At 38.7% G+C, this 27925-nt stretch overlaps 1 protein-coding gene and 1 pseudogene across 8 annotated transcripts in view; both read left to right on the forward strand.

The window, feature by feature from the left end:
- Positions 1-26827, forward strand: part of LOC128929373 (protein FAM136A pseudogene) — a 50729-nt pseudogene extending 23902 nt beyond the window's left edge. Inside the window, exon 1 of the transcript XR_013525700.1 lies at positions 1-26827. This exon is cut by the window's left edge and continues 23902 nt beyond it. The product of XR_013525700.1 is annotated as a protein FAM136A pseudogene (transcript).
- NRG1 (neuregulin 1) overlaps positions 1-27925 on the forward strand; it is a 1138183-nt gene that overhangs the window by 473727 nt on the left and 636531 nt on the right. The gene's annotated exons all lie outside the window — the stretch shown is intronic.

Raw genomic sequence — 27925 nt, forward strand, 5'->3', positions numbered from 1 at the left:
AATCATATTTGGTAATTTAGTCTGTAATTTAAGATTTGGTCGTTTTCTCTCTTTTTTGTTGCTGTTGTTTTGTTTTTTTGTTTGAGATGGAGTCTCATTCTGTCTCCCAGTCTGGAGTGCAGTGGCGTGATCTCAGCTCACTGAAACCTCTGCCTCCCAGGTTCAAGTGATTCTCTTGCCTCAGCCTCCCGAGTAGCTGGGACTACAGGCATGCATCACCACACCCAGCTAATTTTTTGTATTTTTGGTAGAGACAGGGTTTCACCATGTTAGCCAGGATGGTCTCCATCTCCTGACCTCATAATCCACCAGCCTTGGCCTCCCAAAGTGCTGGGATTACAGGGGCGAGCCACCATGTCTGGCCATTTTATCCCTTAAAGATGAATTCCAGGCCAGGTGCAGTGATTCATGCTTGTAATCTTAGCCCTTTGAAAAGCCAAGGCAGGATTGTTTGAGCCCAGGAGTTTGAAACCAACCAACATAGAGAACCTGTGTCTCCAAAAAAAAAAAAAAAAAAAAAAAAGCCAGCTATGGTAGTGTATGCCTGTAGTCCTAATTACTCAGGAAGCTGAAGTGGGAGGATTGCTTGAGCCCAGACGGTCCAGGCTGCAGTGAGCCATGATGATGCCATTGCACTCCAGCCTAGGCAACAGAGTGAGCAAAAGACATGCAAACAAACAAATATGATATCCTAGCTAAACACTGAGGACTCAAAATAACCTGTGAAATCCCCCAACTGTAGTATTTATGAGAATGTTTCAAATGCAGATCTGTAGTGATATGACTATTCCATACAGATACTTGTTATTAATAAGAGACTTTGGGGTCAGCATGATGTGTTAGCCACAATTGAATCCATACTTCTTTTTATTTTGTGGTTTGGTGATTGTCAAATATACTTTCCATGCATTTCTTCAAACATATACTTCTTATTTCATGGGCTTTGAATGGTTTGGATAGAAAAGATATCAAGGTCTCAGAAATGCCCTCCATCAACATCAGTGTAGCCATGATTTGAACCCACCCCACTGGTTTCCTTTGTCTTTCTCCATTTCTGATTCTCTATCTCTTTGGTTACATAGTATATATAAGTTGCTTAACTTGAAATTCATGATTAACTCATAAGTTATTACAGCTAGTGATTCACAATATTTGTTTTAACAACAGTGTGAAGAACATAGAAGCATGGTTTTTAAATATAATGAAATAAATTAGCATTCTTTTATGTACTCAGATGCCACACACATAAGTGTAAGGCATTCATATGGAATAATCTTAGCATGGTTCTTTGAGAATTTTTGCAATTCATTCTCTAGTGAAATATTTCCCCAAAGTGTATCCACAGATTACTATCTCACCAATATATTTCTTGAAAAAAAGTACCATGATCTAGTAAGTTTAAGAAGCCTTGCACATTCTTTTTCCTTGGGAGCAATTATTACTATTAGCAGATTTAGGACCAAGAAATCCTACAGTAGAGAAATTCAAAAAAAGTTCCATCATCTAATAAGTTTAGGGAATCTTGCACATTCTTTTTCCTTGGAAGCAATCAGTATTACCGGATTTAGCACCAAGAAATCTTATAGTAGAGAAATTCATTAACTTTTTTTTTTTTTTTTTTTTTTTTTGCCAATCAGTTTGAGCTTATGAGGTTGCTCAGGTTAGCCTTGAACTGATGACCTCGCCTTTGCGAGTGCCATGACCTCTGGCGGGAGCCACTTTGGACCCCTTCATTAACTTTTAACTCAGTATTTCTCAAAATCATTTTACCCTATCAACAAAATCCCTGCTTTTATTCTGAGAATTGTTACCTCTTCTTTCCTTTGTATATGCTTGAGAAATGGCCTCTAGAAATACTAGCCTAGAAATACTAGTGATGGGGCAGTTCCTTCATCAATAGATTAATGCCCTCCCTGGGGTGAGTAGGAACTGAGTGACTGGTCACTCTATTAGTTTCCATGAGAGTTGTCCCCCCCATCCCCACAGGGCCGGTTGTTAAAAAGAACCTGGTTCCTCTTTCCCTTCTCTCTCTTGCTTCCTCTCTCTCCATGTGATCTCTGCACACACCAGCCACTTTTCACTTTCCACCAGAAATGCAAATAGCTGGAGGCCCTTACAGATGCAGATGCCAGATGAGTGCTTCTTATACATTCTTTAGAACCATGAGCCAAATAAACCTCTTTTCTTTATAAGTAACCAAGCCTAAGGTATTCTTTTATAGCAACACAAATGATCTAAGACATAAAATGATTATTTGTTGGGCATTTCCTATGTGCCAGGAACTGTTATAGGTACTTTACAGGCTGTAATAGCTAGGTATTTATTTTAGTGCTTTAACAAAGACTGAAATGACTGCTTTAAATAAAATTGATTCTTTCTCTCTCACATGAAAGTCTAAAATGGAGAGCAGTGTAGCAACTTAGGAAAGCAATCTTTGACTGTGTCATCCAAGGCATCAGATACATTCAAAGTGTTCTTTTCACCATAGGTTGAAACTGGCTCCTTGTACCTTATCTGGTCCCATTGAGAAAAGAGACCAAAGAAACATTCCTGATAAAAGAGAAAACTAAAGGCAAACAGCTTGCTGTTAAGGATCTGGTCTGGATTATGCTCATAACTCATTGTCTAATTAAGTAACTTGCTCAACTTACTGACATGGCCATATCCAGCTTACAAGGAAGTCCAAGAAATAGCATCTCTTCCTAGGGAACATTTGTCCACCTAAAACATAGAAGGTTCTATGATTCAATAGGTAGAAGGAAAGAATGAATATTACAAGGCAATTAGCCTTCTCTGCTATGTTTTAACCTCATTAAATCCTACAGTTAAACCCATGAAGTAGGTACTTCTGTCTTCATTTTAATAATGAGAAAACTAAGATACTGAGCAGGTAAAAACTAAAGTCACATAGTAACTAGTGGTTTTTGGTTTTGATACCGTGCTGCCTAATTCCATAGCCTGGGTTCTTAACTAATACCCACAGTTGCAATGCCTTTCCAGAAAATTTCTGGTACTTTCCACTATTCCTGGACCTATTCTTTTCTAACTTTAAAGGCAACTCATCCTCTGAGTCAGTGTGGCAGAGACTCTAGTTTCTTCACCCAAACCATGTTCTCCTGTCTTTCTTGGGCTCATGTCTAAAGTACAATTCTTAACTTCTCTTAGAGATAACCATATGACTAAATTCTAGTCAGTGCAACATGAGAAGGCCTGTTGTATACCACCTCCAGCTTTGATCTATAAAAACTCCCCATGGACATGAGCTTCTCTGTGCCCTTTATCATCCAGCTGGATGAATTGGAAATGATACTCAGGACAATGGGAAGGCCATATGTCAAAGATGGATGAGCCTTGCTCACCCTGAATTCTGAAATAATTATGAAGAGGAGAACTACCCTAAAAATCTGTTTTCCCACCTAGCAAAAAAAAAAAATTGTGAGCATAAAAATAAACTGCTGTGTTTGATCCATTTAATAGTTTTTGATCTATTAGTTCTACCAGTTAACTTCCTCTAAAAAATACTATCAGTTAGCATGATGTCATGGATGACAAGTTGGCAACCTGGGTTAAAATCCTATACTTGTTATTTTCTAGTGATAAGACCTTGGGCAATTTACTGAACCTCTCCAAGTCTCAGTTTTCTCAGCTTTAAAATAATCTTGAATTGTAGGGTTGTAGTAAGAAGTAAATTAGTTTCTCTAAAAAGTCCTATTTCTTGTTACTTATTCCATTCCAGCAATCAATTTGTGCTTATTCTAGTTATTCCACTGTTTCAAATATACATGCCTTAGTATTATAAAAACATTTCAAAGGAAATGTGTCTCAGGTTTCTACATTTATATTAGAGAACTTTCAAATTTATATTTGATGCCTTTAAAAAATAATATTAGTAAAATGAAATATCACATTTGATGCCCTGGCAATAGACACCAGGTTAAGAATTCCTGGCACAGAGTGTTTTGACATTATCACTCTAAATATTTGATTCTGTCAAAATAAAAAGGTAGAGAAAGGGGGACTTAGCAAAAATCTGCATTTATATTAAAAACAATTTAAAGTGCATTAAAATCATGAAAATCTTTGTTCCTCTATAGGTCAGGGAAGTTACTTGCTAATTATTTCCTTTATTAGACTATATCTTATTTGTATTTTTCTTTTAAAAACAGAGTAGCCAAAGAGTAACAGTGATTAACTGAGGATTTGGGGAGGTTGATTCTAAATAGGTGAGCTGTGCTTTAAGAGCTCTCATTAGTACTCTTGAGCTCAGCATGTGGAAATAAATTCTAAAAGTTTGTCTTAATTTCACAAAAACAAATATAAATAGTTATGGGGGAAAAGACAACATGCCAAATACTAGATGCCAACTCAAAGCACATTATCTGCTCTCTTGCTCTAAGCTACTGGTTCTCAATGGGAGTGGGAAAGCTCCCAAACAGAGGTCTTTGGGAATTTGTGGTAGGTTTTTGGTAGTCACAATGTTAAGAGGTACTGTAGTACCTGTTTAGATGGCCGAGTTAAGATTTCCAAAAAGATTATTTTATTTCCTGTTTTCTTTTTGGTATCCCTTGTGACTATGTAATCTCCCCCAAAATATTCACATAGGTGAAAATCCTATTCATAATGATTGAACTCAATTATAACTCCATTTACAGATAAACACATATGAAATTTTCCTGGTTTTAATACACTGAATCTTCCAAGGGTGTGTGAAATTGCCATATATATTAAAAGAAGATTGTTGTTTGATTTGGTCAAGAGCTTTTTAAAGGGTTATTTTTCACTTTAGAATATCATGCTAGGGACCACAATACTGTTTATGGTATTGAAGTCCCTATGAGAATGTACCTGGATCCATATACATTGTAATGATTGGATTCACAGTGATTCCATGAGTAGGTATAAGCTTGTCTCCACTTCACCATGTGTTCTTGTGTAGTTATTGATAGGGGTTGGCTGTGTCCCCACCCAAATCTCATCTTGAATCATAGCTCCCTTTCCCATATGTCATGGGAGGGACTCAATGGGAAGTAATTGAATTGTGGAGGCAGGTCATTACCCTGCTGCTCTCGTGATGGTAAGTCTCATGAGATCTGATGATTTATAAAAGGAAGTTTGCCTACACAAGTTCTCTGTTGTCTGCCACCATGTAAGACGTGACTCTGCTCCTCATTTGCTTTCCGCCATAATTGTGAGGTCTCCCAAGCCATGTGGAACTGTGAGTCAATTAAACCTCTTTCCTTAATAAATTACCCAGTCTTGGGTATGTTTTTATTAGCAGTATGAGAACAGACTAATACAGTTATCGCAAATCTTAACATATTTCAGTATTACTTACTGTATATTTATACATAATATAAAAATATTCATTATATAATTATATATTGTAATATATAGATAAACATTATGTATCATGTTCTGTCTTATAATGTATTCTAGAACTTATAATTTTTAAGTTAATTTATAATTTATTCAATCAACATTTCTTTGGGAAATGTGCCCTCAGGCAAACTTTTATTCTTTTTGGTCTCTTCGCTCCTTTGCTACTTGCTAAAGAAAATTCACTCACACTAATTCTGGGTTTTTATAGTTATTCACAGCCATACTGTTAGAAAAGTGAATTACTACCTTTTCAGAGCTGAACTCAAGGGGGAAGTTTGACTATTGACTGGCAAAATAAAGTAGTGGAAATTTATTTCTTTCGTTCTCAATGCAATCACCTGTGAAACATCCTGGAACTAAAAAAATAAAATTATGTATGAAGAGAAGTTGGAATATTTAAATTTTTTTCTCTCTTTTCCCTTCATTTCAGAAACCTTCCATAATAAAAACTTGGATATATTGAAAATTTGCATAAATGACATGTGGCAACCTAATTTAGTGGAAACCAGGGAACCTGGTAATACTTTAACTTTAAAGCTTCTGCATTTTATTCCTTCATTACTTTTCCTCCTTTCAAAGCATTCTTTAGCCATGCACCAAGTTTGAACAATGACAAATCAAATTCCCAGAGCCAAGAACAATGTTCTAATATTTCCATGCAATTAATTGCTGCTTCCCGGTGAGCATCCAGTATACTTGGTTCTCTCATAGAAGATTCTCCAAGCCTGACACTCAGTTGAAGTCTGAGTTTGTCCAGGACTCCTCTGACATCCACTTGTGCTCCCCACATCATTTTGATGTACTGTATCTGTAATATGTATTCATACCCCTATTTTCAGTCCCCCATCCTATTAGCTTTTCCCTTCCAGTGAAGTTCTCCAAACCCTTCCTCAGTATTTCAAAGGCAACAAAAGTTATCACAACGAAGTAACTAATATTTCTTGAATGTTCACAATGTGCTGGACAAGCGAAAAGCTTTACCTGCATTGTCTCAGTTAATTCTCTTAATAACCTGTGATATCAGCTGTATTATTAACCTCATTATATAGATGAGAAGATAGACACTAGTATGGATTGAATGTGCCTCCTCCAAAATTCATGTTGAAACTAAATCCCCATTGTGGCAGTGTTAAGCAGTGGGGACTTTTTGGGGGATCAGCCTTCATGACTGGATTAAGGCCTCATAAAGGGGCTGGAGAAAACTAACTTAGGCCCTTTTGGCCTTTCTACCTTCCAACATGTGAGGACATAGCATTTGCACCTTCTAACATGTGAGAACACAGCAAGAAGGGTCTCACAAGACACCAAATCTGTTAGTGCCTTGATCTGAACTTCTTAGCCTCAAAATTGTAAGAAATAAATGTATATTATTTGCAATTACCCAGTCTATGGTATTGTGTTACAGCAACATGAAGGCGGATGGAAAACTTCACAGTTTTTATCACTTGGCAGAGGTCATACAACAGGTCTATTTGAGTCTTAAGTCCTCTTTACCATTAAGCTTACTTGGCTTTTATCTCTGTAGACTTGGATTTCTGAGTTATCTTTCCCTGAGTCATTGCTGCTTCAAACCTCAGTCTTCAGGAATCACTTCTGGAATCTGCTGATTAATTATGCATAGATCATAAAAGTTATTTAATCCAACTGCTGTTAAGAGTTGAGATCACTATCCTGCTCAAAAGTCTGAAACAATCTACCATGACCCATCAAGTCAAAATTCCTTAGTCTGACATTAAACAACCCTGATAATCTGATCCAATCTGGATCTTACCCAGTTGATTCTTACCCAGTTGCTTCCTTGATGGAGGGTCCTCCTACCCACCACATCACTACCTCTTGTTTCTGCCCGCACACGTTGTCATTTTCCCAAGTCTTTCCATAAGAAGGATCTCCTTTTCACAACTATTGCTCTGCCTTTCTCCTCTTTAACGTACCTTCCTGACATGTGATTGTATCGTAACTTAGTTTCTACATTTTTTTGGAAAAGTCTTGTCACAATATGATTTTGGGGCTCCATAAATATTTTGTGATTTATTGCTAAGGGGCTTCTATTCAGTTTGCACGTTGAGTTCACCATTTTTTGGAAAGATTTGATCCCTCTTTTCTCTGTGCTTCCATCAGAACTGGACATAGTTCTGTCATAGCCCTTTCTAATTCTTCACATGCATGCCTTCACTGGATTGCAGACTCCAAGACAGGGGCCATGCAGTGTTTATCTTTGTGTTTTTCAAGTTACTCCACAATGGTTTATTGAGTGAATGAAGAAAATGCTGGGAAACAAACTCTAGATATTTTGTCGATTTGATATGATTGCTCTGGGTATTGCAAAAAGTAATGGCTATTAATGAATTAGTACCCCGCTTCCCAACGTCTCACCCTGTTGAGACAGTATGATAGAATGTGTAACCACTTACTCCACCTTAAGATGCTGTTAGGCAACAACAGTGTCTTGACTTTAGGGGCTGGAAAGCAAATGGGATATAATGTCCAATTACTCTTGTTTGGGGGCAGAGAGCATAGATTTAAGAAATAAGGATACAATAAAATAAAACTTGGCTGCAATACAAGGTTAATGCCTCTTCGCCTCCCAGAGAGTACCAAGGGATCATTCATTGTCACAGCTGTTGGGGTTTAGAGCTTTCTTCTCATCCAAATGACAGTGCTTTCCACAAAACCTCTTCCCCGGGGATGCCCTAATAAACCAGTGTGTCCTGTGTAGGTGAGACTTGCCCTGGCTGTCTCTATCCAAGTGATGACATAAGCTCATCTAAAGCCCTTCTTTAATGAAAACAATGACTCAGCCCATGGTAGCACTAATTCTTGAAGTTGAAGACATGGAGAAAGAGGCTGCTTTTCCATCAGACTGATTGTTGTTTTCAGTAAGATGTTTAGCTTTTCAGTTTTCTCTCTGCCAAATACGAATTAGCGTATTTCCAACATCCCATAGTCTTAGCTGTGAATTGCTGGCTTCCACTGCTTCTCCTTAATTAACAAGCAGCTGTAGAAGAACTTTTCAACTGACATGGGGGGAAGAGCTCTAAGGAAGAGATGGACTACGTCCCATATCTCCAAATCCTCCACCAGCCATCTCCTGTTAGATTACCTCGAAGATATGTCCAGTGGGGACACTTTAGATCAAAGACTTTCTTCCTTTAGATCTAGACTTTCTTCCTAGGCTAACATTCTGAACTTGGCCTTCTGGATTTTACTTCTTAAACTGCAGCAAAAAGTATGAAAACAAAGGGCTTACAACAGTGTTAGCCCAATCTGAGCCCTCTATGCCTTCCTATACTGTGGCCACAGCAGTAAAGCTACCTGGTCTTCCAAAAGACCTTCCGAGAGAAGCTTGACTGCAGACCTTGCTTACTACACCATAACCCTGGGGAAGAAAAAAAATACTCACAAACAGTTTAGCCCCTTCATAAACTGTTGGTCCTTAATCCATTTTTGAACTCTATTCTTTTGGGTGGAATGTGTGTGTACATGCATGTGTGTGTGTGTGTGTGTGTGTGTGTGTGTGTGTTTACAAATTCAAAAAAAAATAAGGAGATCTTGGTCTTCCCTAAAGGGAAGACTGCATTATCAACAGAGTCTGTCTTTGCAGAGAATGAAGGCTCCTGTAGCTCCTGATCTTCCCATTTGTGCACAAATACATGAACTCTGATTAGGTTGAAAGCCGGGAGACACTTTTTTCCTGCTTAGTGGCTACATCTAGAGCTAACAACACTATCGATGGGACGGTGAGACATGATTTAAGAACATACCCTTTCCATTCCAACCACTTGGGAAGGTGAGGTAAAAGTATCACTTGAGCCCAGGGCTCAAGACTGTAGTGTGCCATGATAATACATGTAAATAGCCACTGCACTCTAGCCTGAGCAACATAGTTAGACCTCGTTTCTTAAAAACAAAAGAGAAAAAACCCTCCTCTCTTCCTCTGCCCCAGCAATCTTGGATGGTCCATCTAATAAAGTACACATATTTTATACCAATATAGTCAAATATAATGAGACAATGAGATTATTATTATTCCCCAGTCCCTGTCCCGCAACATTTTTGGCTGAGGAGAATGAGATTTCTTCCTCCCTAAGCCTGGGAGCTAACATGAGGTGTTTTCTTCCACTTGGTGGAGCTGTGCGCATGTGTGCTTGAGGAGAAAAAGAAGAGTCCCAGCAGACCCTCTTCTCCAGCTGTTCGAGATTGAGTGAGCTTTCCAGTGCATTATCCTGGCTTTATGCAGTGATGCCTTCCCCCTGATGGCAGTAAAATTTTAATTAGTGGGCAATGTGCATTCCTATATAATGGAGTGCACACATGGCAGGAAGTTAGCAGGACACATTGCAGTTCCAGTTTCATTGTCAGCCGGCTGTGTGCTGTGTGATTCTGGGCAATTTGCTGTATTTTGTTGTGTCACAGTTCTTGACTAGGTAAACTGGGGAGTAATCTCTGGTCTACTTTTCTCTTGAGTTTGGTGGAAGGCTCACATAAAATTACATGTGAAAGTCCTAGGGGAATTGAAACAATGGGCAAATCTATAGCAGAATGCTTGCTGAATTCTGTCAGTTTTCCCAAGGTGCGGGCTGCCCATGTTTAGTCTTTCTGACTTTCCAATCCGTTTTCCACACTGCAGTCAGCATGGTTTTTCTCCATGCAAATCTGATCATATCAACCTCCTTTTTAAAAATCCTAAATATCTTCTCCTTCCCACAGAATAAAAATCACAATTCCTTAAAAAGCTTACAAAGCTCTTCCCAATCTGTACCTTTCATCTCTGACCAGTGATATCTTTCTTCTGACAGGATAACAGTGCATCGAATGTTCAAGCATTCTCTTTGGCTTTTCAGAGTTTAGCCGTGTGGTTTTTTCTGTCTGAAACAAGCCTCCCCACTTCCTTTCTAAGCTAACTCCTACTCATCCTCCATATTTCAGCACAGAGTCACTTACAGTGGGAATGATTCCATGGCCCTCTCTTAGCACCCTCTGATTTATGCTCCCACAATAGTCGATTCTGCCTCCAGATTATGTTTTATCCAATTGTTCTCCCTCCATAAAAGCACAGTCATCATCAGTATAATTCAGTGTTGTAACTCTGGCAGCTAGCACAATCTCAAGTTCATAAAAGGAGCTCAAGAAATATTTGTTCACTGACCAATTAGATGGCATACTCATTTCCTAGGGCTTCTATAACTAGCATGAGCCTGGTGCCTAACACAACAGATATTTATCCTGTCATACTTCTAGAGGCTGGGAGTCTGAATCAAGGTGTTGACAGGGCCATGCTTTCTCTCAGTGTTTGACACAGAATCTTCCTTTGCTTCTTTGGTGGCCATCAGTCCTTGGCATTCTGTGCCTTGCTGCTGCATCACTCTAATCTCTGCCTTTGTTGTCACATGGCATTCCCACTGCGTGTCTCTATTTGTACCTGGCACTTTCCTCTTATAAGGACACCAATCATATTGAATTAGAGCCTTCCCTAATGGCCTCCTCTTCACTTGATTATAGCTGCAAAGACTCTATTTCCAGATAAGGCCACATTCACAGATACTGGAGGTTAGGACTTCAACCTATCTTTTGGAGGAGGACACAGTTCAACCCATAATAGATTGCTAAACCAATTAACTAATTACTAATTAACATAAATTATGGGTGGAAAAAGCTTCCCAACATTATGATAAAAAGCTGTGTAGACCTAACCAATGTGCTTTCTTAAATAAGGTATGCTTTCTTAAATATATACGCATGCATTTGTGTATGTATACATATGAACACATGCATTAATTATTTTATGTTGTACTAAAACCCAAAGACTACTTATTCCAAGTAGGAAATACTGTGTGGTTTGTCTAAAGCACTTTAAAGACATCTGCCTTTTTCAGATATAAATTTCTTGGACATGACAAGAAATTACTTCTTTGCTAGCTTTTGTAATACTAAATTATGAGAATCCATCATCAAATAAACTCTGTGCCTCTATCATTTAAAAAACGTAAGAACTCTGAGGTTAGTAGTAGTTTTTAGTTGCCATTAAAAGATGGTAGTTTAATATCACTGTTTATTCAGATTTCCAAATTAAGGAGGTCTCTGTGGTTAGACATTCCTTTCTTTATCACTCTCCTTTTTTTCAGGCTTGTCATCTGCCTGTTAGTGTCTTTTTCTTCCAAATGATTTATGTACACAGTGGGTTTTTCCCTAAGCCTCAGATTCTGAAAATCAAAACTCCATGAAAAAAGCAAATAATTGCTAAATTATGTCCTCATTTATAGTATTCAGCAGTGCTAAAATCGAGCAGAGACTTTCACAGAATTCTCAGATATAGTATATTTTTAGCAACTAACATTGGATAAAAGGGACTGAGGGATTTCTTTTCTTATTAATAACTTTGAAAGTGATGCATTTGGGAAATTATTTACTAATGTTCATTGGAATTTGTGGTAATCCTGAGGTCATTATTTAGTTCCAGGTGTTACCCAAAAAGTTCGTGTTTGCCTTGTTTCAAGCCTAGAGTTGCTAAAACAATCCCTGCAAAGGAGCCAGGCATAAATTATCTTTCAGATTAGTGAGTGCAGGAATCTACTCTGCAAGCTACCTATGCTGAAACAGACATCTTAGAGAATGTGAATGTCTATCTCAGACAAAGGAAATTACAAGTTATTAACTAAGGTACTTTTCAAATCCCATCCCTTTGGGTTTTCTTACTTAGAGTTTCAATTAATTGAGCCAAATTCCAGACATATCCCTTCCCTAATTTTTCTAAATATTTGTGGCTGAGTATAGTTTTAGCTTTAGGAGTACAGAAGACTTTGAGGGCCGGGTTGGAAAAGATGGGCTTCAGGTCATTGCATTGCTTCATGGCCGTTTGCAACTTGCATTCATATTTTTAAAGTCTAAATTAGAGTCCTTTAACACCAACTATCTTAGGCACACATGTGTGTAGAAGCATACCACCATATGGCAAAAGGCAGAGTTGCTAAAGCCATAAATAACAGAGGAAGGTTAATTAGCAAATTAATTAACTGAATTCTATACAAGGTATTAACAATAGCTTAATTTCCAGATACATTTGTTATCGAAAACGTCTCCTTGATAAAGCTGTGGGGACTTACTAAGTGTATTTGCTGGGCATGGTTCCCAGTTATGAAATATTAATACCTTGAAAAATAAAACACGCTTATGAAATGCAGTTATGCTCTCATTTTCAGAGGAGTATGTAAGTGAGGAATAAATATAGAAATCCTTAAACAACTGGAAATTAGACTAAAATGAAGTAGATTGCAATTTCGTCAATGCGTGTTCTATTCATACTAAAGCACCTACCCTCCCACTTTACCTTCTTTAAACTGTGGGACAGAGAGTTATATTTTTTATCTTCAGGTTGAGTAAAGAATCCGTGAAAATCTAATACCCAGTTACCCCTCAGTATGATGAATAGAAAAGAACTTCAGAATAGGATCTTCAGTTCTACCAACTATCTCTACCTAATTCCATCATTATCCAAGTTGGTGATTGCACAAACCTGTGGCTAATTATAGTTTCACTTTTTCTAAGGGTAGATACACTAATATGTGATGATCCCACAGAAAAGGGTATGAAAGTAAATAAAAGGTGTGTGCCATGTATATTAATGTCTTTATGGCTATCATTGCTATTGTCTTATTCCCATGGGTATTGGAGGATTGTTTTTCTTTTGTTTTGTTTTGTTTTTGTTTTTAAGATGGAGTTTCACTCTTGTTGCCCAGGCTGGAATGCAGTGGCATAATCTTAGCTCACCACAGCCTCTGCTTCCTGGGTTCAAGTGATTCTCCTGCCTCACCCTCCGGAGTAGCTGAGATTACAGGGGTGTGCAGTCACACCTGGCTAATTTTGTATTTTTAGTAGAGACAGGATTTCTCCATGTTGGTCAGGCTGGTCTCAAACTCTGGACCTCAGGTGATCTGCCCACCTTGGCCTCCCAAAGTGGTGAGATTACAGGCATGAGCCACTGTGCCTGGCCTGGAGGATTGTTGATAAGGCACTTAAATGTTGATAAGGCATCTAATGAGCATCTAGTATGATAGGAATGATATACAATGATAATCATTTTCCTTCTTTGTGCGTTATTATTGACGTGGCCACTAACCAGGAACTGTGAATTCTAAACTTGTATCTGCAGCCCTCTTATTAAAAAGACTTCTGGATTTTTTTTCCCTAAGCTAGAAACAGGTAGACAAAAACAATGATTAAAGGGCACTAAAAGAGAAATTTAAAGGCAGAGTTTTTTTCCCTGTGTGTATAAGATTCAAATTAAATTCTTCTTTTTGACTATTTGGATGCTTTTGGTAATTGGACTGAAGCCACTATGTTTTTGTCCTAACAAGTCAAGGATTACTTACTCATGTTTGAGGAGCAATGATGATATAGCAAGAGAGAGGTAAAGGACTGCAGTGGGAGGCTTATTAGGAATTATGCATGCCTCTTTCATAGGTGTTGTCTCCAAGCTAGCCTTGTGAGGCAGGGATTGTGACTCCTTCCTGAAGGAGAAAAAGCAAGTTTTAGATTAAGTGCCTGACATTCTGATGTCATAAAAAGACTGAAATAAGCAACATTTTAACACAACATTTGAACAGCCCTTTTCCTACGGATAAACTCTTCGCTCTACACCATACTAATTTCCAAAAAGGTGTGAGATTGACATATGAAACTTGTACCTTTCTATAAATGTGAATGCAGCCAGCTAGAGAAAAGAGTGTTCTTCAGCCCAGGCAAGAGGCAGAGGAAACACCCAGTGACAGGTCAACTGTGGCCCTTCCTGAAGGGGTGCTGTAACTTTAAGATACTAATAAATATTTAGCTTGGCTTTTTCTTTCCTAGTCGCTAAGTCTTGTCCTAAAATTCTCTGGCTAAGGGGTTTAAGAAAGTGGCTGTTTGTGATAAATGGTTGTTTGTATTTGAATGGATGGAAGAACACATCGGAGATAATGTAGTGTTTACTGCTTTGCTATTAGCACAATGGGCTGTCTTTATGGAATATAATGTTTAACTTTATGCACCAGTGAACTTGCAAATAGAGAATTCACTTCCTATTTTCACTTAAAACTCTCTTTTTATTTTAATTAATGGAAAAATAGTTTAATAATCCATCTTTACAGCTAAGGAAGTTTTAGAGGCTTATAATACTGTCAGATTCTGGGGTATATAAATGAGAAATAGACACTTTTGGGGAAGATATTGGCCTGCCTGCCTGCCTGCCTGCCTTTCTTCATTCCTTCCTTCCTCTTTCCCTCCCTCTCTTCCTCCCTTCCTTACTCCTATCCCTCTCTTCCTCCCTCCCTTCTTTCCTTTTCCTTCCTTCCTTCCTTTTTACTCCTCTCCCCTTAACTCTCTCTCTCTTGCTCTTTGTTCCTATGAAGAGACTGTTCAACAAGCTAGGAGGTTTCATTGATGGTGTGTGATTTCACAAGCTGGATTTCCTCTCAGAACACCTGTCTAATTCAGACTTGTCTGAAGCTTCTCCAACATCATTACCCTAGGGCTCCCTGATCTGCGTGCATGTTTTTACAACGACAGGAAGAAGAATTCATATAAGCATTTGTGTGTTAGAATCAGTGGCGTGCTGCTTGCTGTGACAGCTCTTAGAGGGTGGTGAGAGATAGGCAGGGGATGTTTAAAAAAAGTGGGTATGGAAAAGTCCCTGAATTCTAGTGTTTGCCAAATTCTGTGATGTAAATACTTCCTCCACAGCCAATTCCAAGGTTATTTTTCCCCATTACATTTCATCAGGGCTATGCAAGATATTATAAGGAAGAAAATGATGGGAACCCATGTGGTTCAACTGATACTCACTCGGGAGCTGAGATAGCATTTCATTTATGCAATTCAAATAGCTATTGGTTTGGATACCCTAACATTGTTTCTTCCAAGAAATCTTTCCATTCTTTTCTAAAGAGGTAATAATAGACATTCATGACCTAATTTAGGAGATATCATTTTTTATTTTATCACTCATTATTAATGCTTTGTATGAAAACTAGATTTATGAAAAGACTCAGGGATTTTACATCTATTATATCATCTCCTGTTTGTTTGAAAATGAAATGTTTGTTTTGCTAATATGTTTTTCTGATTAAGAAATGGAGGCAGCAGGCTATTAAAAGTTTTTCTCAAGGCAATAAAGTGGTAGACTAGAAATTTTCAAATTAAGGAGTAGTCATTCTTAGTCCTGTTTATAGATTATTAAAAAATGGGTTGAAGCACAGATTGAAAATATTTTTGTATGCCACAGGATAACTTAAGTGATTATTTTACAGGCACTTCTTTGGGAAAACATATACTCACTAATGCATGTAACTTTGTTAACTTCTTAAAAACAAAAATCCAGATAAAAGAATTTCACACTCTGCCAAGGAGTGGTGCCCAGCTAATAGGTGGCTGGTTCTACATCTTATATTTTGTTGCTTATGAGTTATATGAAGAAAGGAGTCCCTTTTCTGTCCTGTTCATGGTCAAAATTTCAGTCTCTACATCATGACTACATATAGAAGATACTAAAAAAATTGTTTTAAATATATGAATCAAGCAATTAATTTAAATGATAAGACAGCAAAGTCAAGTCTATGCATTATTTCTATAACATTGTTTAAGTATAATTGCTTATTAAGTAGGTAGGATGCTTAGAACTATGTTTAACTGGGAAGTGGCTTAAAATTTTCTCCATAGACAAAAAATAATTAAGTTGAAATAGTTCATCTTCAAAAAAAGGACTCCAGATGGCCAAATACCTTTCATGTACATGCATCAATCAGACTGTGCCAGAAGATAATAAAAAGAATCCTGTTGTTTTAATTATCTTTTTTCTTCTCCAAGGAACCCCTATTCCTGCCAATTCTTACAGATATCACTAAGGCACTCCGCTTTTATTCATTTATTTAAAAAATATTTATTGTGCCAAGTACTATTTAAATGGTGGAGATACCAAAGTGAATGAGACATGTACAAGGGGCCCTAGTTCTCAAGGAGCTCACATTCATGAAAATTAAGGTTACACATGCAAGATATACCAAATATTAATAAGTATTACTCAGATCATTAAAGTAGAATGAGGCCAGGCACAGCAGTCATGCCTGTAATCCCGGTGCCTTTAGAGGCCATGGTGGGAGGATAGCTTGAGCCCAGGAGTTCCAGGATTTCTAGGCTGCTGTGAGCTGTGATCATGCAACTGCACTCCAGCTTGGGGAATAGAATAAGGCCCTGTCTCTAAACACACAAACACAAAGTAGAAAGATTTAACCTGAGAATAACTAGATGGCTGTTTTAGATTGGATATTCATTAATAAAATAACCGTTAAAGTGTGATCTCAATGACAGAAAGAAAAGCCATGTAAAAATCAAGGGGTGGCGGGTACGGATTTCACAGATGACAAATATCTAACATGGTGAGGCTAAATTCAGCATGAACCTCTTTCTGTTTCTTGAACGGACCACAGGCTGGACAAGAAAGGGTAGGAAGAAGGCTGGTATAAGATGAAAGTGAAGAGAAAAGTAAAGCCAGATCATGGGAGCTTTATAGCTAGGCTAAGGGGTTTACGTTTTATATTAAATGCAGCAGATTATATTGAAGAAGATTATGCTGAGGAGTAATGTGACTTGATTTAAATTTTTAAAAGATCTATTTAACTGTGTATGGAAAATGGATTGCACCAAAGAAGGATGGAAACCAACTGAGAGATGAGTTAGATTGTTATAGGAGACCTGGTGGGAAGTGTTGGTGGCCGGTGGAGGGGTCATAGTAAAGATGCATAGGAGATTCTGAATGTGTTTTGGAGGTAGAGGAGGTAAGATTTCTTGAAGAACTGGCATAGCAGGGTGGGCACAAAGGAAATACAGAATTAGAGGATAATTCCAAAGGTTCCAACCTGAGCAACTAAATAGAGGCTGGCATTTACTAAGGTGGGTGAGATTGAGAGGAGTATTGGGAGGCAAGATTACTTGTTCTTTTTTAGCCCTGTTTACATTTTTTTAGATGTCTGTTGAGTATCTGAGCAGAAATTTCAAGTGGGCAGTCTGTCGTACAAGCGTTTGGTTCATGGGAGAAATTAGGACACAGATGCAGTTTTGTGAGACTGTAGCACACAGCTAGTATTTAGAGCTAAGTATCTGTATGAAATCACCTAAATAGTGCTTATAGACAGGAAAGAAAAGGACAGAGCCCAGGGGCACTCTTACATTTACAGGTGAGCATAAAAATAGAAATCAAAAGAAAGTGAAAAGGAGCAAAAGTGAGATGGAAGAAAACTAAACAGCCACTCGGGAGTGATTGTTGAAATGTTTCTGGAGAGAGAAGGTTGACAGTCATTTAGGAGGGTGATAAGTCAAACACAACACAGATGAGGATGGTGTGGGGAGATCATTCTCTAGGAGTCCTTTGCATTTTTGCTGATCTTACTTACGATCAGAGTCACTGACTCTCTTGGTTCAGGAGTTGGAAGATACAGTGGCCTCTTCCAGAGCAAAGGCAGGTTCATTTGCTGTTCAGGATAATGAAGATAATGTCTCCCACCAAGGCAAAGATTAGATAAGCTTACTGCCCATTATAAAATATTCAGGTTCCTTAAGCATGTGGTTCCTCTCCCACAATACAAGTCTCTTGCATGTACTGGTGTCACCTGGCTCTTTTCATATTATCCTGTGAGAAGTGGGACCTAGAGAATCTACACAAATGCAAACACTCCAACCACTGCTATTGTCATAAAGTCCTTGGTCTCTGACCCAAAGTCTCATGTCCCCTGCTAGCATCCATTAAACAGTGGCAGATGAACTTTGAAAATAGGGTAGACTAAAATCTCAGATCCTTCACTGCTCTTCACAGATGGTAGGCCATTGTGAGTGTCCACTTGAGCTCTGCGGTTGTGGTGGCATATTTTTCTGCAGCAATATTCAGTGGCTTTAATGCAAATGTGGGGCAGGTAGATGGGTTTATGCCTTAGGCATTTAATACAAATGGCTTAACGCATGATCATATAACTTCCTTTCTTTACTGACAGTGGTCCCACTAATGGAGTGTGTAGATCCAGGAAGACCAGTGTTTGAACACTGTGGGGTAAAATGCTGATAGGCATGCCAGCATATTTAGATATTTCTAAGAGGTTCTAAAATAATGAATATTTACCTTGATCATTTGTCACAACCAAAATCTATCTTATGCTTAGATGTCATAATTCATATTAAAGAATTGGGCCTTAAGTGATACCTTAATATTAATAGTACTCAGTGAGCCAAGTACAGCAGCTCACACCTGTAATCCTAGCAATTTGGGAGGCCAAGGCCAGTGAATTGCCTGAGCTCAAGAGTTTGATACCAGCCTGGGCAACATAGTGAAACCCCATCTCTATAAAAAATACAAAATTAGCCAAGCATGGTGAAGCACGCCTGTAGTCCCAGCTACTTGGGAGGCGGAGGCACGAGAATCACTTGAACCCAGGAGGTAGAGGTTGTAGTGAGCCAAGATCGCACCACTGCACTCCAGCATGGGCTACAGAATAAGACTGCATCTCAAAAAAGTTTAAAAAATTAAAAATAAAAATAAATAGTACTTGGCTAACCACAGAACATCAACTACACTTAATTAATGATACTAATTCTTAATACATTATATACTTTCAGGGTATATAAGGAGGTGATTACATTTTATAGAGGCATGTATCTGGTTTATTCGATTGAGAATCAATCAACATGAGGTTTTTATAAACATGATTTATATGATGACTTTTTAATTAAATTATAGGAAATTTCTTTACTACCAGGTTACTAGTGTCTTCTTGTATAATACAAAGACATTATGACCTGGCACAGTGGCTCACACCTGTAATCCCAGTGCTTTGGGAAGCCCAAGCAGGTGGATCACTTGAGACCAGGAGTTCAAGACCAACCTGGCCCTCATAGTGAAACCCTGTCTCTACTAAAAATACAAAAATTTATCAGGCCTGGTGGTACAGGCCTGTTGTCCCAGCTGTTTGGGAGGTTGAGGCAGGAGAATTGCTTGAATCCAGGAGGCAGAGGTTGCAATGAGCTGAGATTGCACTACTGTACTCCAGCTGGGTGACAGAGTGAGACTCCATTTCAAAAAAAAAAAGAAAAGAAAAAAAGACATTAGCCCTCTGGAGCAGTTAAGTAGATATTTGTCTGTTAAAGCAATTTAAGGTAGATGATATTATCTCTGTGTGTGTGCACAATTGCATGCATATGTCAAGTATTGCAGGATTCTAAATATTTGATGATCTACTTCTTCTACAGCCACGTGCAAATCCAGTCTCTGGTTCTAGGTTTATACCTCCTCTTCTACACCTCCATTTTCCTTGATAGCCCCTGATGCACACAGCCAGCCATACTCATCCCTTGAGTTCTGGTTGGCTTCTCTCCATGTGGGTACCAGGAATTGTTTTTCCTCTTTTCTGAGAGTCTATGTGTGCTGCAGGCCAGTGAGTATTGATTCAGTTCTGGTTTGAATCCTCTCTCACTCATTCTGAAGTGTATATTGTGTATGTAGTTCTTTTGTCAAAAGCAGCTTTGTATTAAGATTGAGGTTTTCTTAAATTTGCAAGTCACCTAAAATTTATCTTGTGTCTGCTGGGATCCTTTTGATGTTGAAGCATCTTGGAGTAGAGAGTAGAGGATTTTCCTATGGTAGAAGAATGTTAGGTGTCTTTGTTGGAGAAGAGAGGAGGAGGAGGAGTAGAGAACCCCTTTAAATCTTTCTTACCGCCTATTCCTTGCATCTCTTCTCTACACATGTAGCAATCACATCTGACTTGGCAAACGCCAACAGCAGCTATACAGCATCAGTGAATACAATAGTGAGTGGCTTTAAACATCAGGGGCAATGTACCAATGCAATAGATAGAATATATCATTGTTTCTCTGAGGACAGAATGTCTGTGCTCTCTATGAGTATCTGCATTTAAGTGCAACACCCAAGGAAGGCAAATATCTAAAGCTCAGCATGGGGTCCCTCAAGCATTTTTCTCCTGAAACACGTTTTAGGATTTCATGTAGACAGCATTCTCTCTTCTTAGAACTGGAAATGGTAACCAGGACACATTGTTATGCGCAATTCTGCTGGCTCAGAGCACAAGCAAGCTCCTAGTCCTTGGCTGACAGGAGGTTCACAGCAATTTTTTTTTTTTTTTTGAGATAGAGACTCACTCTGTCACCCAGGCTGGAGTGCAGTGGCATGATCTCAGCTCACTGCAACCTCCACTTTCCTAAGTTCAAGCAATTCTCCTGCCTCTGCCTCCCATGTAGCTGAGATTACAGGCTCCCATCACCACACCTGGCCAATTTTCTTGTATTTTTTTTTAAGTAGATACGGGGTTTCACCATGTTGACCCAGCTGGTTTTGAACTCCTGACCTCAAGTGATCCTTCTACCTCAGCCTCCCAAAATGCTGGGATTATAGGCGTGGGCCACTGTGCCCAGACAGCTCACAGCAATTTTTAATGTAGTATGATCAGACCCAATTTTCTCTTTCTGATTTCCTCCCTTAAACCTCAGGCAGGCACTTTTTCAAAACAGAAATCAATCAAACAATCAGTCAATCAGCCAATCAAAAGGGAGTGAATGAATAAATTACTAAATTATTTGTCTTTAGCATGCCATAAAAGAATCCTTAATATTTTGATCTTAAGCAGCCATTCTGACCACGTCTTCTTCCATGCTCCTGTGACTGAGTACCCAAGTACATGCAAGAATCAAGGTTTCTAGGTCACAGCCCTGTCTTCTAATTCAGTGCATTGGTATGAAATCTTTCTTCTGGTACATTACATTGCATTGTCCTTTTTTGCCAGCTGAAATTTCAGTGTTTATTTAAGATCAAGTGTCATTGTCTCTTTGAGGAAAGTCCTTCCACCTGCATTTCTTTCCTTCAGAAGGAAAGCACTTGGGAGAGAAGATCTGCTGAATGACCTGGTAGCTGACAAAGCACAGAATAGGAGAGAGAACTACCTGGCCATCCGTTCTCTTGGCATAGTCATGAAACAAAGTTGAAAAGGAGGCTGATTTTTTACTTGATCAGTCACAAATTACCATAAAACAAAATGAGACATTATGAACCTTTGATCTCTGAAGAAGTAATATGTATTGAAAAAAAATATCACTGTTACATATAGACAGATAATAGAAATATTTGAGGAATGCATTTAAAATGTAGAGGCCAGTTATAGCGGGCATATTAATACGTGCGTTTTCTTTTTAAGAAATATACGTATGTGTACCTTTAGCTTTGAAAGGGTAAGATTTGATGCTTTGTGATAGATGCACTAAATTCTCGAAAATCACCACTAAAGGATTTATCCATGTAACTGAAAACAACCTGTATTCCAAAATCTATTGAAATAAAAATAAAAAATAAAATAAAAGGTAAGATTCATAAATAGCGAGTTGAGAATACGTGTTTATAAGATGTAGACAATATATGATAAATTCTTGGCAATAAGAATCATGTAGCTGACTTTGGAGATACAAAGTGGCTTCTGAAAAAGGTTCCTAATAAGCCCTGTCTGAGGTGACTGCTTAAGGTATTTGTCTGTAGCTGAAATTCATTGCCTCACGGGCTTGAGGATTCAGGAGCTATGAGTTTCAAGGCCACAGGTACAGTGGGATAGTAGTGCTTCTGCCCCTGCTTGGCACACTGAGCTAACTGATGAGAATGCCTTATGGACCCAGGAGCTGTGATCATTTATGTCTAGTCCCTCGCTCTAGAAAGGGATTGCTTGAATACTACAGTTCTGGAGTTTGTAGCCGCAATGCTGAAGGCAGGACAATCCTTCATGAAGATGGATTTCTGGCAGCCATACTTGCATGTCTAGTTAATGTCTGCAGTATCATTAAGCAATGGTGTATCTTTCTTTTTTATGCAGAGATTCAGCTGATACTCAAAACCTATGACAATCTAAATGCTTCCTCCCTACCCTACCTTAGTTTTTCTGCTCAATAACATAAGTTCTCCCTTTCAGTCGGGTAGGTAACCTTCCTGTCATTTTTTTTTTTTGAGAGAATTATTTTATTAAAATTTTCATAATTATTTTCTAAGACTATATTAACATAGTCTAGAGAAGTACTTTAATGGTACACACTTCCTGTCATTTTTGATTTCATTCATGTCTTCCCCAGCTGCTGAATTGCTATTCTTTCTTTCTTTCATTTTTTATTTTTTGAGACAAGGCCTCACTCTGTCATGCATACTGAAGTGCAGTGGCATAATCACGACTCACTCCACTCTCAACCTCCTGGGTCAGATGATCATCCTTCCTCAGCCTGTTTAGTAGCTGGGATTACAGGTACGCCCTACCACGTTTAGCTAATTTCTTATCTTTTTTGTAGAGACTGAGTCTTGCTGTGCTGCCCAAACTGGTCTTGAACTCCTGAGCTCGAGCAATCTTCCCACTTCAGCCTCCAAAAGCTCAGGGATTACAGGCATGAGCCACTCCTGTACCTGTTTCCCTTCTTCCTTTCTAACTAACTAAATACTTCAAGTCACAACTCAGACTGTCAACCTCCACCTCCATTGACTTCTCCAGGGCACTTTGTTTCCTCTTATCCTTTCTCTGCACTTATTAGAACTTACATTCTGATTTGTACTGTTGAACTTTGAGCCCTTAAGTTTATACACACACACACACACACACACACACACACACACACACACACTCTCTCTCTCTCTCTCTCTGTTCTCTCTGTTTCTGTCTCTCTCTTTTCTCTGTCAATTATTTTATTCTGATACTTGGTACCTATAAGAAATCTTACTATTATCCTAAACTCTTTCAAAACAGGAAATGTATGTTTTCCTTCTCATGTAATTCTTAGAAACGTCACATAGGAATAAAAAATATGTAGTAGTGGATTGACTGGTAAGTGAGTGAAAGAGGGGTCTGAGGTCAGTGGGCTGTTTCAGGACATGACCGAGGAATGTGATAGCAGGGCAGCAACAAGCTTGCTAAGGGATGATAAAGTAGTCATTGTACCTAACAGAGGAACTTGGGCTCAATGCAGATTTGCTACTAACTCTTCGGCATTATAGAATTCACTAGAGAAATATAAGTTAGTTAATATTCTTAATAAAGAACTGCTAATACCTTGTAGAGACTAAGCCATGTTTCTCATCTTTCTTTTGTGTCTGAAATGAAATTTTGGCCAGGGAAACATTTGGTAGTAGCCCTTTTTGATGTCTACAAATGTGGTATTTGCCAGATGTGAGATAGTTGTTTAAGTGTGTATGTGTATTTATATCTATACACACTTAATATATATGTATATATACATATCCTGTGTGTGTGTGTATACATATATGTATATTTTAGATGCATGGAGAGAGAGAAGTATATATAAGTTCCAAATACCAGATATATCTTTCCATGCATCCAAAATATTCACAACTTTTCACTAATATCTGAATAACATTTGAAAAATTGACAACTCTTCTGGCTAAAGATCAGCATAAACATTTGTTCCATGGAGACTTGTGCCAAAATCTTGCTCAGCTCGAAGGGCACTGCACAATAAACAATAAGAAAATTTTATAACTCCAGCTAATATGACTCATTGCTTTTCCGGTTTGAACATAAAGGATGTCTGCTTGCTTTCCATGCCTAATTTTCCTGATGCTGTAAAGCTGTTCAGGGAAGTTCCCACTGCTGGAGTTTTGCTAGTAATCTTCAGCTCTGTGGGAAGCCTTTGGACTCTGTTGCTGTCCCTGAAAGTGGCTGTTCTTCTCCATCAGTTTCCTGGCCAAGGGATCGAACCAGCTATTAGTGTCTATTTGCACTGCATGAAAACAAAATTTAATGTAAAGATGCTTATAGCTTGCCTACCCTAAAGCCCTAGGAGACTCATTCTGCCAGACCCTAGAGGGTTTTTGAGCTGATAGAGGGATGGGTATTGGGCGAGTCTCTTCGGCCAGCTCATCTCAGCATGTTGAAAGTCCAAATGATCATTGTCTGAGAATGGTGAAAGTAGCTTTTATATGTATATATAAGCTTGCTTTTTCATTCTTTCCAGTCACAGATTGCAGAGATAGTCGACTGTGCTTGTGAGTATGAGGGTTAATAACTTTGCTATGCTAATTTTTAGAGTTCCTATGCTCTATCATTTCACTGAAGAGCATGACAGAGCATTGCTTTGGAAAATCAATATTCAGAGTGATTATTTCTCCTGTTGTGTGTCATTGACCTTTGAAGACCACAAATAAGCCAAATCTACAAGCATCAGTTTTCTAAACATATGTTTAGTCAGGAGAAATTGTCTTGTCTGGCTCCGGTATGCCAGCTACTACTGGTATGGAGAAAATCTGCCTAGCAAATTAGGAGGGGCCAGAAGCTCAAATGCTATTGAAAACGACTTAACAATTCTTTTTTCTTACACACAGAATTGAAGCATAGAGCAAAACAAACAAACAAACAAAAAAAACCCTGTTTCCTCAAACTTACAAATGACTCATTAGACCAATGACATTGTGAGAATTTGGTCTCTGACAAATAAGTAAATGTATGTACAAATACAGAATTATGTCAGGCATGTATTTTTCCTTTTATTTCTTTTTTTTCTTTTTGTGAGATGGAGTCTAGCTCTGTCACCAGGCTGAAGTGCAGTGGCACAATCTTGGTTCACTGCAACTTCTGCCTCCTGGGTTGAAGCAATTCTCCTGCCTCAGCTTCCCAACTGGGATTACAGGCATGTGCCGCCAGCCCAGCTAATTTTTGTATTTTTAGTAGAGATGGGGTTTCACCATGTTGGCCAGGATGGTCTCAAACTCCTGACCTCGTGATCTGCCTGCCTCAGCCTCCCAAAGTGCTGGGATTACAGGCATGAGCCACCGCACCTGGCCTGGCATGTATTTTTTAAAAGACAGAGTCCAGTGAAAAGGGTACATGTTAGAATATGGGTTAGGTTTTTAAAGGTAGACTTATGTCTGTCTGAAGTCTTCAGGAAACAAAGTTTTATGTACACTTTAGGAAAGGTGGTATGGTAAACGTGAAGCAAACCAAAGTCCTGTCACTTGTTTTGTCATCTCATTAAAGCCTCCAGACAGTTTGCTTACCATTATGTGATGTGCAGACTTTCAGATGTCCCTCAGCGGCTGAAGTCAACTGGCCCACCAGCCTCTAAGTTGCAGCCTCTGTCAGCTTGGGGACAGTGAGATCCATGTGACTTGCCTGCTACTGCCCTTAATCAGGCAGATTACTCAGTAGATGGCCTGTCTAGGGTACAAGCTGTTATGGCTTTTTTTTTCTTCATTTCAATTTTAATTGCCATTTGTAAATACAAAAATCTTATAATAATTTACAACCTGTTTTCAGTGGTCATGGTGTTTTCTTTTTCTTTTTTTTTAATGTTTTATTGTGTTTTAGGTTTTGGGGTACATGTGAAGAACATGCCGGATTGTTGCAAAGGTACATACATGGCAATGTGGTTTGCTGCCTTCCTAATATTCCTGGATTTTTCACTAATAATTTAATATAGAGTGTATGAAATAATCAAAGTCCATTAGAACCAAAAATCTCCTGATACTGGATGATTCTGTATGTAAATATCTTGCACTAACAGCAAGAATAATTAAAGTAATACAAAAAATGTCTGTTCTTCCCCAGACCATGAGCTCCCTGAAGGAAGAGACTGTATTTGCCTGGTTTACTGCCCTTCCCCAGTATTTTCACCAAGCTAAACATGTATCAGGCTCTCAGTGCCCCATTGAGTTGAAATAAATTACAGTGACATAAACTACATTCCTCATCAAATACTGGAGAAGCATGTTTCTCAGGGGACTTCTCTGCGATCAACACAAGAACAGTGATGAAATGTGAGGAGCAGTAAGGGCAAGAACTTGAGCCTGGTCCCTACCTAAAATTTATGCTCCACAAGTATTCTACCCAACACTTCAGATACTGCCTCTTCTTTAAAAGTCAACAGATTATACCCATTGAAAATAAATACACATACACACTTATGCCCACATGCTTGTGTGTGCTACCAGAATATCTGTACGTTTTAGGCTCTTTGGAAGTAGTGTTGGTTTGGTGAGAATAGCTGCACTGGCTCATCAGTGCAGACCTGATTGTACTTTGATTTCACATCTTGCTAAGCAAGGCTCCCATTATCTGCCTGCCATTTATGTGCATTTATGTTTAGTGTCAATTTCTCCTCCCATGAAGCTATAATCTGCTCTGCAAGGAGCTTAAGTGGGAAAAGCAGTTAGAATGATGGGTCCAGTTGGAGCCTACTTGGGAACAAGACAGTCATTGCAGGCCAATCGGCAATGGAGACAGGGTGGCCCTTATCACACAGAGGCATCTGGATACTGAGAGGGACAAAGCAACACAGCTGCAAGCTGACCACGATCTGCTGGAAGCTTCTTCAGCTATAGAGCAAGGGACTGTAATTCTGAATGACAATGTAAGAAAAAAAGAGGAAGAAGAAAGAAAGAAAATGGTTGAGCCCAGAGGATCCTATTTAGTCACAGATGTTACAGACGGCGATTGCTGCTAGTAAAGTATCTGAATCTGAAGAGCAGCTGTGTATAGTGTGTGTGTTCATGGAGGGGTGTGTGTGTGTGTGTGTGTGTGTGTGTGTGTTCTGTAGCACTAGCCAGAAACCCTTGTTTCATCATCTAGAATGTAGCCAGAGATTTGCCTAAATTCTCATAAGTCCATTGCTGTTCTGTAAATCAGGCTGCCTGTTTTGCATAATTCACTAGGTAATTCACCTATCACTAGGCAAAGACAGCTGCCATGGAGTGCATGCAGGAATTTCCTTCATTGACTCAGAAAGCTGGTAGCATTCTCAGCATTTTTGTTGTTTATATGTTTTTATTTTGGTCTTGGTTTTCTGTTATCCAAAAACGTCAAGGTGGGATGGATCCCTGGAGATGCTCACTTAACCAAGTTCATTACACTTAAAATAATTTTACGAGCACAGGTGAAAATAATGTAATAATTGCAGCAGATTCTGGGACCTCCACTGGATCCTGAGTTGCCTGTTTCCTTTATTCAATTCTAGTTTCTAAGGTTTTTGCTGAGTTTTGGTGTGTGTGTGTATGTGTGTGTGTGTATGTGTGTGTGTGTGTATGTGTGTGTGTGTGTATGTGTGTGTTATTTTCTTCAATATAGAATTTGAAGTTTGAGGGAAAACTATTGCCCTTATTCTTATAGGTTTTGTTACTCCATCTTTTCTTTTCCTCTTGGTTGGTGTGTGAGCAGTTGCAGAGCAAAGCTGCTGAGATCATATGCTTGACTGAGGTTTCACAAGCTCTGCAAGATAACCTCATCTTCAGAGTGACTTTGCCAACCAAGTGGAAAAACTAAGGGTTTAGACATAACCGCATTCAACCACAGCCTTATTCTTACCTTCTCCCCTGTTCTTTGTCATATCTAATTACTGGCCCAGAAAGGTACGAGGAGAGACTTTTCAGAAAAAGGGTAAAAACAATCAAGAAGGAAAAAATTGCTTGATTGTTTTCTGAGATACTTGAACCAGAACCAGGTGAGTATTAGGTGTAACTTTCTATGCTCTATTCGGATGAATGTCA

The sequence above is a fragment of the Callithrix jacchus genome, chromosome 13 (assembly GCF_049354715.1).
Source record: "Callithrix jacchus isolate 240 chromosome 13, calJac240_pri, whole genome shotgun sequence".
Lineage (NCBI taxonomy): Eukaryota > Metazoa > Chordata > Mammalia > Primates > Cebidae > Callithrix > Callithrix jacchus.